The sequence below is a fragment of the Grus americana genome, chromosome 3 (genome assembly GCF_028858705.1).
Source record: "Grus americana isolate bGruAme1 chromosome 3, bGruAme1.mat, whole genome shotgun sequence".
Lineage (NCBI taxonomy): Eukaryota > Metazoa > Chordata > Aves > Gruiformes > Gruidae > Grus > Grus americana.
This window is the reverse complement of record NC_072854.1, coordinates 16749428-16762690: the sequence shown is the minus strand read 5'-3', so window position 1 is coordinate 16762690 and position 13263 is coordinate 16749428.

The window sequence follows — 13263 nt, the reverse complement described above, 5'->3', positions numbered from 1 at the left end:
CGGAGCAGCTTGGTCAGTAAATAACTCCACTATCTGTAGACAGTTGTGAACTGCTGATGTTTATTTGGTTTTGTTAGGCAAGTCAGAAGCCCAGGGGAGGATAAACTTTCTCCTGTGGACATGGAGTTGGGACCTGTGTGTGTCCCCTTGCTTGGCCAGCCCCTCTGTGACTGGGAATCCTTCCTCAGTTCCCCCTTGCAGAAGATGAAAACAGTGACAATTGCTGAATTATTTGGAAGCTGCAAGGCTCTGTAAACATTTAAATCCTTTAATTTTCTAAGGAAAGTAGCCATGCAGTGTCAGTCCAACGTGCAGCTATAATGTATTAGCTGCTGTGGTTGGTTTAGTCTGATTACTACTTCTGCTCTGATTATCTCTTGCAAGTGCCAAGGAAATTTTACATTTGCTGGCCAAAATGCAGGATTCCGAAGTGGCTGACGTTGAGCCTGTCTTCTTGGTGGTGCCTCTGTATCTTACACCGTGTCCAGACTCTGGTCCCACTGGAAATCGCTGCCATTATTTAGTGCTGGCTGTCAGACTGTGCTGAATACATCATCCTCAGGGTACCAAATGCTTCTGACGTGATACAAATTTTTATAATGGCTGAAGTCTTAATTTGCTGGTTCCTGCATGCAGAGAAACCGAGGGCTGGGAGCAGCAAAACACGGGCCTGGAGAAGACTCTGGGAAATTTCTAGCCACAATCTTTCAGTTTTTTGCCTTGTACTTTCTGCTCCTCTCCCTGTAACTCATCAGTCCCTTCAGAGTAGTCACAAACTGGTTTGGGACCATTTCAATAACAATTTATGTTTTGAAGTTATCTGGCAATGTGGCACCAATATTTACTGTAAACTTGTGCATCTGAGCTGTGTCAGATCTTAGTGACTTTGACAAAAGCCTCCATACAATAGATGGGAAGGTTGATGTAGCTAAGGATGGTTGTAGTAAACCTCTGTGCTGAATAATCTTGCCCAGATCAGGCCTGGACATGTCAGGTCACTGCTCCCAGGACTGATCCCAGCCAGGGAACTGCATATTGGAGCTCAGAGGGGAAGAATTTAAATGTCTTGTCCTGGGCTCTGCTGTTTCACTGACCAAAGTGTTCCCCTCTGGGTTAGGTCCATCCCCAGACTCTCCTGGGGCTTATATGATGTTTAGTCATTTAGTTGTGACAGGTCCTAGCTGCATGGAAGGAAATTACCCAATCAATCTAAAAATCAGATTTAGTTTAAACACTTGCTGCAGATGGTGTGGAGATGGAACAAGGGACACACCTTCAGGTTCATCCACCTCTCTTAGACACCTCTAATACATCCCTCTCTGGAAAAGCCTTTGATTATTAGACCCCTCTCTTGTAAAGTGAGGAACTTTTGGGGAAAGAGCTGATGGTTTGGGGAGGAGAGGACCAGGGATATGCATAAGTCCATAAGGTGTTTTGGTGACTTGTGTGGGGTACTTCTGAGGCCTCTCTTGGACATTTTGGTGTAGATGGTTTGTATCTGGAGCTCTTAGACACATTTATAGAAGCCAGATCCTGATCTGGAGAGTCTACAGCTGCAAGAGCTGCAAAAATTTATGGTTAAGTTGTTTATTGTTAGAGGCAGGCAAACAAAATATCATGGATGAAAGATTTCTTATAAGGGTAATTCTGTAGTTTTGTTGGAAAACTTGGAACCTTGTAATCATCTTGTGGATCAAGCCCCTTCTGGCTGATTTTATTTGGAAACCTCCCCCATTCGTGAACTGTACAGCTCTTTGGACATTTCCCTGGCTGGATGCAGCAATTGTCTTTCAATTGCTCAGTCAATAAGCAGCCAACACATAGCTGCCCTGTGCTGGATGCTAACAAGCACAGAGGCTGATCTTGCAAGCTCTCCTAATTGAATTTTGCCTACAACACAACAATCAGTCATCTGGTAGGATTAGACCTATAAATTGTCCGCGTGTCTTTCTGTGTAACTGTCCATGGACTGTCACACGGATAGGAAAGCGTGCTATGAAGTGACACCCTTTGCAAATGACTCCACAGTATGAGAGAAAGGCTCGCAGGTAAGGGGACATTAGCTGAATGAATTAACTCCAGGGTTTTATATCCTTCATGAAAAAGTCTGGTGGGGTTCAATAAGGATGAAAGTAATGGTGAAACTAAATGACATTATCTAAATTCTGCACCAGTTTTGTCCTTTGTACGTGGTTTCTAGATCTTCCTAAAGAAGAACTAGTTCTCATTTAAAATCTAAAAAGTATTATGCGTTAGATGTGATGTATAATGTCCATGGGCACACTCTGCTGAAGGCAGCTGGTAGCTCCCTTGCAGGGTCATGGGAGCTTGGAGCAGAAGCTGGATGACTCTACAGCCTGCAGGGATTTGCTGTACAACAACTCCTGGTTTGAAGATTTAATCTGGGCCAATGCAAAATTATCCAAGAGATCAAGGCTTTGACTTCCTCTCCCTTTCAAAGACTTAAGTTTATTTCTTGTGAACTGTAGTGACTCTACTAATGCACAAAGCTGGACACCTAAAAGGCCTCCGGAATACGTCATCTGTTGGGTTTTAGGTTTCCTTAGGGGAGAGATTGTCTTTTTGTTGTCTCAGACGGTGCCTGTTGTGTTCTTGGCACAAAACGGATAGTGGCTAGTATGAGAACGCAGACTGCGAGTTTCTGTCCATAGAGAGAGTGACCTGATTTCAGTAAAGTTTTCAACTTGCAAATCCCAGGGTTTGACTTCTTAAAAATTGTTTTCATCACTTATTCAACAAAATACCTTATCTGGAAAACTCAGCAAATGCCAGGTTCTGTCAGAACCACCTATGCAAAAATTGTTAGGTTTTCCTAATAGAGTATGAACTAGGCTGAAACACCTGAGCATTTACTTAAAAGATGATTATCTGGCATATTTAAAAATTAAGATTCCTGATCGTCTAATTTTAGCACATGGAGCTGCTGCCCAGGAGCTCACAGTAGGTGAGGTCACGCTGCCCATTTTTTATAATTGGTACCAAGCTGGGCTTCTAGAAACATCTAAGTATTTGTTCTGAAAATCCCCACAAAAGCTCTTTCTTGTAATGCAGTTGTTTTTCATTAAATATTCTTACCCAAAGTAGCACTGATGAGAAAACTGATAGGGGAAAAGAGCTTCTTTGGTGTTGCTTGTAATTAAACACAATGACATGGATGGCACAGCTCTTGCAAAGTGCAATTCCACTGGTTTAATCCAGTCTGGCTTTAAATCTGTTTTAGTGTAAATCAATGAAAGCCAAAATAAACTGTGTTTAATTAAGAGCTTCCAACACAACTGCTTTGGTGAGGTGCATCTGACACCCCTTTGGCCCCAGCCTTGCTCTGGGGGGGGTGTCTGATGTACTTCCAGCTGTCATTGGGCTCCTTTTGCATCATTGGTCTCCTCCTAGAACTTCCCAGCTGTCCCAGACCTGCCCATCTCATTGCATGTATGAATGTCCAGTAGCTTCAGGTGGTCAAAATTAACTGGATTAGGGGGGGGAAAAAAAAACCCCTAAACCAAGCCAGAACTTTTTTTTTTAAGCTAATCCAGATCACTTGACTAAGCTGAACAGTTTAGGGACTGATTACATGAGCTCTTATACCAGTGGATTGGAGGGAGCGGTCATCTTCAGAGGGGGTAGGGGATGGGGTTGAGTGGAGGGTGACGTTTACCGGAGGTGGCTGTGAGCGGCACTGGGGACCTGGTGAGATGCTCTCCCTGGGCCAGCCATGCTGGTGGACTGGATCTACGTCCCAGCTCCCCTTGAGCTTTGCACCCACCAGCACTGCTGCTGCAGCAGTCCGTGGCTGCGGGCGGATGAGCTCTGGGATCAGCAATGCTGCTCCAGCAGCTGTGTGCTGCTACTGAGGTTGGCCAGGTCCCCCGATCTGACATAACCAGGTGGTTGTTGTCTGAAGTAGATTTTGACCTTCCTTTGGACTGCTCTGCTCACTGGGGAAGTAGAAGTAATCTGGTGAGCAGCTGGGAACTGTAATCTCTGCTGCCAGGGCCATTAGAAACAGCAGAGGACATTTTTGAATTGCTTTAAAACCCAGTTGAGGCTCTACCTGTTGAAAACCTCCATGCTACTCTCCCTTTTTATGTATTTTTCATTTCCTAAGCTTTCCTTCCTCACTTCAACAACTTTCCTATGTCTTTCCTTGAGCATGGCACTGCTGGTCTTCTGGGCTTTGGAAGGAAGCACAGGAGCATCGCTGGGAGAGCATTACTCCCTGAGCCAAGTAGTTTCCTGGCAAAGGAAACTCTTGAGTTTATTCTGCTGTGATTATGACTCCTCATTCTACTTAAGACATTCTGCTTAAGAGTATATGCAAACCTGAGCATATGCAAACCTCTCTTAATGAGACTGCTTTCTGTTAATTTTGAGTGTCTCTCTTGGTGAGAATCCAGATGTTGTTTTGCCATTTTTTGGGCGATGAACTGCAGTCTTTTCCACTCTTTGAGTAAATATAGACATGCCCTATGTGCATCTGCTTTGGAAAGTCACTGCGATCTTTGATTTCCCAGGAAGAATGTAAACTTGGGACAACCCAGGATGTTTCTGGCAACGACGTTAGACAACAGAATGGCAGCAGGTCCACTGGGGCATGGCAGAGGTGGGTTTTTTTCCCTCATGAAAGGAAGAGCTGCAGGGTTATCTGAGCAGAGCAGCCATGTCATTACTGCTTTATCTAGGAGTGAGATTTAAAAACAGGATTTGGGCAATAAATACAGGCTTCATGCCAGTTATTAAAGCAAATACAGAGTAGCAGAGATAAGCCTGCTGCATTTATTCATGGATAAGAAAGTAATATAGAGGAACACAGAAATACTTTGTCAGAGGAAACCTGGGAGTACCGTTTAATTGCAGTTGCCTTGAGGGAGCTGGACCTCATTTGTGAAGTGCTACATAAACATGGGAGAAAGAGCTCGTGGCCTCTTTTGTCCATGATCAAGGGCTCAGACTCAAGTGACTACAGCATAACAAGTTGCTGCTCCTTATCTTCTGGTGCCTGTCCGTGTGTTTGCTTTTAGCCATGGCAAACATGGACTATTTCAGCTTAGTTTAGAGGAACACGTGAAGTCTAATTGCCTCACATGCCCCAAATGCTTGGAGTGCACACACAGACCATTGCTGGGGCCTGGAGGAGGCTCCTTAAGCACAGCAATTGGATCATTACACTAATGCCTGCTTTAAGATGGGATATGGCAGGTTGGTGCATCTAAAGAAGGGTGCAGGGCAAGAGTGATGCTATTTAATTAGCACCAGCTGCCAGATCCCTGCCAGGACAATCCCTCTGTCCTGGGACATAGGAGACTTTCAAGGAGAGGGTAATGTAGCCTCTTATAGGCTTTACTGGGGACTCTGTCCATGCCTAAGAGGCAGTACAGGAGAAGCAGGTCAAGCAAAGACGACCTTAAAAAAGGGAAGTAAAATAACTTATGCTTTATGATCTCACATGTTGGAAGAAAGGATCCATCAGGTAGGTGCCAGCTGGAGAATGAGGCTGCCATACTAAGGCATTCAGAAAATTTCTGGAGTGAATGAGCATAAGACAGAATTAATGAAGCCAGCAGTCACCAGGTCATGGTTAAATTACTGATTCCCCTTAGCAGATGCTTCAGGTGTTGTCTGTGAGCACCTCAACTAGGGTGGTGGTAGTTTTTACAGTGGGTGAAGAAAAAGCATTTTAACTAGAAAGGGAGGAAAGTACTGATAGATCACCTGGGAAGGTTATAAACAATCATCACCAGTGTTTTCAAGAACAAACTACATGAACGTGTGCCAGGGACGGGCTAAGAACCTTTGCTTCTCTGTCTCAGTGGGATCACTTGAATGATTTTTTGAGGACCTTTTCAGTGACTGATTCAGCCACTAACAGAGTAAGCTGTAACACACACCTATCCTCCTGTAATCAGGAAACTAGATCATTAGTCATGAGAGATCCAGGAAGACAACGTCAAACAAGGCTGTCCTTTTGTTGCCTTGAGTTAATTTCTGCTACTTAGGATGTTGAGAAGGAGAACCAGAAATCGTGGTGGTCCCTGCCCACAGACGTGTCTAGGTTAAGGAGGAAGCTTTGAGCTGAGGATTAGGCAATCTTTGGACTATTGATGCAGTAAAACACATGTCTGTTTTCACAAAGCCTGCTCCAAGCCATTGCCCCTGGCTCACCAGGGGTGCACAGAGATGGAAGAGTGGAGTGTCTTTAGGCTCCTTTCACTTCCATGGAGCTGCAGACCAGGTGGCATAGTGGGAAGGGATTTCTGTAGGGATCCCACATGTACACCCTCTGAGCGGACTGTGACTGGGCATGCTATGGAAAATAAATCCAGGTTGTCCTTGATAGGTACCTGGTTCAGAGCTTCTACCTGTCAGGTCCTGGTTCCTCTTTCAACCTTGATTCATAGGCTGAGTGGTGGGTCTGATTTGAGTGTTGTAACCTCTGTCAAGTAGGAAGGACTGAGTTCAAGCCCAAGTTTGCTTCTGGCTCACAGTAGACATTGCACAAGTCATATTGCCACAGCCTTTAGACTGGAAAGAAATTCCACTAATTGATTCTTAGAAATCTTAGATGTTAGTAAAATCCTGATATGTGTTAAAGACGATTTGTAAGCCTGTTACTGTGTGGTTATTTTCTTTGTGACACTGCCTTGGAGCTCTGTCGGAAGCTAGAGCATCGTAGTGCTAGATACTGTGTAAGCAAAGAATAAAAAGAAGGCCTTGCAACAAAGGTGTCTATGTAAAGATAGATGTGCTTTGGAGAGGTACAGAGGCAATGAGATGTGCCCTTGTCAGTCTTCTGTATTTCATGTAGCATTTGCAATTCTTGACTGTTAGGATAGAAAAAGCGAGCTGTCAATCTTTATTTAATTTAATATGTCTTTCAAGCACTCAGTTTAACACTCAGGTGCATATGTAGATCTTTCTGAAGTGGGCTGTTAAACTGATATTCTTAATAAGGTCAACAGTCTTAGGGTAATAAGATAGAGCAGTATAAATGAAAAATGCTCATCTGAAATGGTCTTTATTTTCTTGTCATGTCATATGTCCCAGTCACTCAGGTTTTTTCACTTTCATCTCACCAAAAAATTATAATAAAAGGCAGCATGAAAGAGAACTGTTTCTCCTGGAAACTGGAAAAGGTTGTGTGGGAAAATAAATATGTGAAATTCTGTCCTGGATTGAAACTACCCTGCGGAGTCAAAAAAAGCTCCTATGTAGAGTGTTATCTCACCTCATTTCAGATGTAGTCCTGTTTCTGGTTCCAACCCTTCTTAGGGTAGCTCTAGTGGAATGAAGATCAATAAATTAGGATGGCTGTAACAGCATCAGTGAGATGGTTTTGACAAAGAATAGTGACAATCCTGTTTGCTTTTGAAAGCAAACCTGCCCCAGTCTCAGCAAAACATACAAAATACTTGAGGGATTTTCAATCTTTAGGTTTGATGGAAACAGCTGAGAGGACATGTAGACATAGCATCGAGGATGGCTGAGATGGATGCTCACTAAATGCCTCTTCCAAATGTGGAGAGGTCAGTGATGAGGGAAAGTGTCTCATCTGCTGCCATCACCATCTGCTGCTTTGTTTGCTTCAGAGTCCCACCTAGAGATGTTCCACAGATCTGTCAAAGCTAAGAATAATATCTAGGCTCCTCCGTGCTTTCTTCCTGTCTTATGGCCATTTCAGTCTCCCTCTAATAGGTCTTTTGATAAACTAAATTATGTCTGAAGGGAGAGAGATGGCTAAAAATGATTTTGAAGCAAAGGATGACCCCTCTAGGACAGCATGGTCAGACCAGAGGGACTGATCAGAGAGTACTGCTTCAGCTGCTGTCTCCTGTCCTCTGAAAGGGAGGGAGGGATAGGAGCAAAAAAGTATACTTTGAATTCCTCTGAACTCTGAAGGTGTGAAGATTTTGATGTTCTTTAGTAACAAGAACCAAGGAGTTTACATAATTAATACCATGTTTTTCTGTTGCCTTCCTCTAGTCATCTTGTTACCACCAGCTGATGCTGAAGATCACATGCACATAAGATGAAAGCCTAGCTGTACTTCGGCAGGATTTATTTTTGCGGGTAGATCAATTTTAATGAAGCTGGTGCTTTGCATTGACCCATTGCTGGTTATCGCTCGCCCTTCCTGCATTTCAATGTGTTGCTGCTTAGGGATAAGGCTGTTTAATTGATGTCCAGTTGCTCTTCAGTGTTTTTGTAACATTCAGCAATGCCTGTTACAAATATTTCTCATCACTAAAGGACTGGCGGCTGTAGCAGGTGAGGGAACTGGGCTGGTAAGAAAAGAGACAAAGGGTGGAGAGGAGATATGCTTGGCACTTGTGGTTTCTTACAAGTCTTTTTTAGATGGAAAGCTGATTTCTCTCTCCTTTTTAGTGCTGCTCTTCACGTTGAAACGGAGGACTGAAAATGGAGAAATAAATGATTGCATTGGAGAAATGCTCTTACCCATTTGTGATTTGCCCTTGTGCCAGTGCCGTTAACTCATTAACCCATGGATTGACTAAAATGACTCCTTTGAATTGCTGAAATCACATTTAAGATAGCAGCTTGATTTCTCTCCTTTGTCCCTTTCCCATTGCCACCTTCCCTTGGACTCTGGCTTTAAGCTGTAGTGCTGTAGCTGTCTGCATGTGTGTGGCAGCCTTGCTTGTTTGATGTCAGCCCCGACTGTGTCCTGATGAGACTCTGCTGAGCAGCAGTAAAAAACAGGTAGGAAAAAGTAGCTTTGGAGAGACAGAGAGAGGCAGCTCCTTAAACCACTTGGTAGCAGCAGCACGAGTGCTCCTTCCCATACAGGGACCTCATCTTGCTGCTGCTCCCTTGGTCTGAGCCTCCCACCTCCCCATGGCTGCTCTGGATGGATGCTCGGGCTTGGCGGCAGTGCCACACTGCGCTGTCGGGAGCTTCGGCATGGGCTCAGCTCATGCACCAGAGCTGGAGGTGCAGGATGAGCCCATGCATGGGCTATCTCTGCAGGGTGGGAGTACAAGCACGAGGCTGCCCATCTAGTCAAGGTCAGGGTCCTAGTGCAGGTGCCCCAAGGAGGTGCCTGGAGTCAGCTGGGGTGGATTCAGGCCCCCATTTCCAAAAAGCATGACAGATGTAGGGTGGAATAAACCCCTGTGGCCGACCCCACAGGAGGATTTGTGTGAAGGGAAGCTGGGGCTATCTGGTTTGCAAAGGAGCTGAGCAAAATGGTTGAAGAATGGTGTGGAGATACTGCATGGTGGTGCCAAAGGTCAGCTCGGTATCCTTTACTTTTCCTAACCCAAGAACAGAGGAAATGCAGTGAAAACAGAGATTAACGAATCTAACAGGAGTGGAAGGAGGTGTTTGTTAGCTCTGTTTACAGTGGACCTTCACTGATGCCAGGAGCTTAGTGTTGTCCGAAAAAACAGACACCCACATGGGTGATGAGATCCTTGTTTCAGGGCAAAGATGATATGAAGTTTGTGCGTATCCTGTTTCATAGGAAACGCCAGTGAGGCCAGATGCTTCCCTCCGCAGAAGGTTAGTCAGGGCTGGGGCTTTCCAAACAGCCTCCCAGGCCATCCTACCTCAGCAAGCTGCTGTGGGGGTCAGCCACCACCCTGAGTGGGCAGAGACACGCAGGGTTTCTGCTAAGAGTTGGGTTAGTGCATTAGGCTGTCACCTGCTTAGGTGAAAGTTTAATAGAGAGCTTTCTATAGGTGCAGAGCCACTGGAGTCCTGCAGGGTGAACCTGACCTCAAAAATGTTTAAAATGCATCACTCAAAACTTCCAGCAACGCTCTCTTTCTGTATCAGCTTTTTGTGGCCACCATGGCACTTGAAGCTAACCTCATCTGTGACCTGGCTCAGGACAGCAGTGTTTGTGACAGGCACTTGCCTGCAGAACCTGTTTTGGCTGTTGAATCCAGCTGTTTGATCCCTCAGGACCCTTTTAAGCCCTTAAAAAAGTAAGGCAATTATTTTGACACTTATTTTGTGAGCTAGATGGACCGACAGAGATTTCTGCAGCCCCGGACCTCTCACCTCAGGCTCGGTGCAGGGGAACCTCCCTTCCTGGAGATGCTCAGGGTCAGTTGGAGGAACAGCATGCTTCCCGCTGTGCTCCATGCTGAGATCGGACAGAGGATCGAACAGAGCATCCTGGGCTGGTCCCTGCCATCCCCGGGCAGGCAGGGAGCGAGCTGCATCCTCCTCGCCTGCGGCAGGTGCTGGTGGCATAGGGGGGTACATGACTGCTTTTGATGGATGAAATCTTATTTTTCGAAACGTCGGTTAACATAAAAAGTTTCAGACTATTCAGTTTGGAACAGAGTTGTCTTCTCCTGCTCCAATTTTATTTCTTTGCCTTTATCTTTTCTGCCTTTTCAGCCTCTGAGCCTGAGGAGGGCTGGAAGCCATGGAAAGCTTTGAGTCGGTGTTGGGGCTGTTGTTAAACCTTGTCGCAGCCTGTCCCTCCGGCAGCCGGCCCCTGCGGGCGTTTCCGACAGATAGGAGATGCCTAACCAGCAGCTTTGTGTTAATGGAGTTAGAAATCAGCACACAATTTTGCAGAAGAAACAGGTTTTCTTAGCTCTGGAACTACTTTCTTTTTCTTTCTTGTCTTCTCTTCATATTTTGCATGTTTCTGTTGGAAAAATGAAGAAAACAAAACAAAACTCAAATTTTTTTTTTTTAAGAAAAAATATTTTCTTTTTTGAAGTGAAGAAAAAAGCAAATGTTTCCACTAACTACTTTGAATGGTGTGATTTAGTCACTTCCAGAAAACTTTTAGCATTCTTTTTTGAACTGTCATAATTTTTATTTAGTTGAGCCAGGAAAGGGTAATCTTAGTTCTGTCCCTTGATGAATCTGCCAGTGGGTTACCATTATTTTCTCTCCTTGATAGAACCAGTTGGCACGTTACTTTCTGGCCTGGGAAGCCTCAGCTGCCACAAAGGGCCACAATCCGATGGGATGTCAAACTGCATAGCACTTGTTAAGCTCCTGTGACTGGCAGCATCCGTGCATTTGCAATGACATCTCTAAATCCATCCAGGATACAAAAGTACTTTAAAATTGTAGCCTTTGTGTGTGTATGATCTGTATGTTTTATTTATAAAGCTTTTAGAGATAGCAGCTTGTTCTCTAATTTATTTTGGGTTGGTGAGGAGGAGGAAATCTCATTGGCAAGATAGGGAATTTGCAATCTGAATGTAAAAGGGATGTGAAAAAAAAAATTCCAAGGTTCTGGGACATGTTTGCATGAATAATAATGCTTCCAAAATGATAATGGATTGTGTGTCATCCATTTGTAGAACTGTAGAAGCTGCTATGATAAATAAAACGATACGTCAAATTTTAAACAGCATGGGGCCTGTGCATGTCACTCACCAGGTACAATTAAACAAGAAGGATAATTGCCTGCCTGCTAAGTGAAAAGTAGCAATGTCACAGTGCCATGCTCAGCTTTCCTTTGCACAAGGGCCAGTTGCTCTGGACACCCAGCTAAGGGCCTGTCCGTGTTTGGTGGGGAGCTGTGAAGTTGAAGATGGGTGGATGTTTGCCAAGCTCTTTGAGGAGCCAAAGCTGTGCTATTCTGATTCAGGCTTTAGGACCTCCCTTGTGTGTTTGTAGGGGCTTGACCATGACTGGTGCTGCTGGGTACTTGTTCCCTGCTGGGTGCATAAAGTCCTTGCAGCACTAAGCCTGCAATTGGTTTTGAGCCACAAAATCACTGTTTCTTCGCAGCGGTCCTGTACATCTCACTAGGACTGTGTCGTTGGGTCTTCCTAGCCTGCCACTTTTGCTCTTGGAGGATGTCCTAGTCTAGCAGAGGAAGAGATGCTTGAAAACATGGCTCCAGCTCTGGAGGACCTCTACGAGCTGCATTGCTTTTGCACAGCTTCCAGATGGATCAGGACCTGCTAGAGGAGACCAGAGCCTGCTTTGAGGAGGAAGAGAGATACAGACTAGCTGAGCCGTAGGGTCGCTGCCATGTCTATGTTCCTATGCTGCACCACAGTATGACTGGCGCTGTCTGGAGGCTACACTGGTGTTAGACATGTGGTGGGTGGACCAGTTTCTACAAGTGCTGGAAATGCAGCAGAACCTCCTTTTTTTATGCAGCTCTGGCCTGTTTCTCTTTGCTGCTTTTTGTTTCCAGTTGCTGGCATGTGTTGGTGCTAAAATAAGAACTCCTAATTGCTGTCTACTCATTAACTAATTATAGGCAACTCCTTAGATACAGATCATGGACAAGTGCATGCTAGCCATTCCAGGTTGTACTGTCTGCAAATACTTTACTGGAGGCAAAAATTTCCATGAAATTACTTGAAAATGGCTTTTGGGATGCTAGCTGTTCTAGTCAAAGCTGAGGGAAAATGTCTTTTTTTTTTTTTCTCCTTTGACCAGGTGTTTGCTGCTTCTAAGTCTTCCTGTGCAGATTTAAAGAGCTTTCTGTTCTGTATCTGTCTCTAACTCAGGTTTATGCAATACAAAGACTTCCAACTGCGTGAAAATCTGGTGAAAAATATGTAACGATTGTAAGACCACAATTCTGCTTTTGCCATTTCAGGATTTTGAAATAAACTTTTCTGCTTCAGGAGCATTTACCTTCAGCTATGTAATCACCTAATAACCAAAGTTGTGTTGGTCTAGCAGAGGGTATTAGCACTCATACCTTGCTAATAAGATTATTAAAGTACGAGGAAATCTAATCCATTGGCTTTGATAAGATTGTGCTATTCTGCAAGGCACATGAACAGATAATGTGAACTCCTCATGATAAGTTTGATACTGAGCACTGTGCTCAGAAGCCAGGCTCACTGTGGACAGGACAGTCATTTAATGTTATTTTCCTCTCTTGCATGTTCTTTCTAGGTTGAAAGCTCTCTGGAGCACCAGTTTCTTGTGTTTGGCAGACAGTGCTCACAGTGCTTCTAGATTCTATCAGGACACGAAAACACAACAGGTGAGAGCGTGTGATGAACTGCCACTGGAGTTTAGGCTCATCAGGTTAATGGTAGTAACCTCAGTGTTATGGTAGCTCATCCCAAGAAGACTTTGCATCACTGAAATATATTCTTGACAGGAAAGCATCACTTGGGAAGCTGAGTTGTTTATTTCAGAAAATGAAACTGGCTGTGAGCACTGAGCCAGTGCACATCCTTTGGTCCTTTTGCCTTCCAGATGTTGCCACTGTAACTCGAAAGCTGCTGCTGCCCAAAACCTAGCAGCAGCATCTTGCTCTGCTGAACTGTGAGAAGC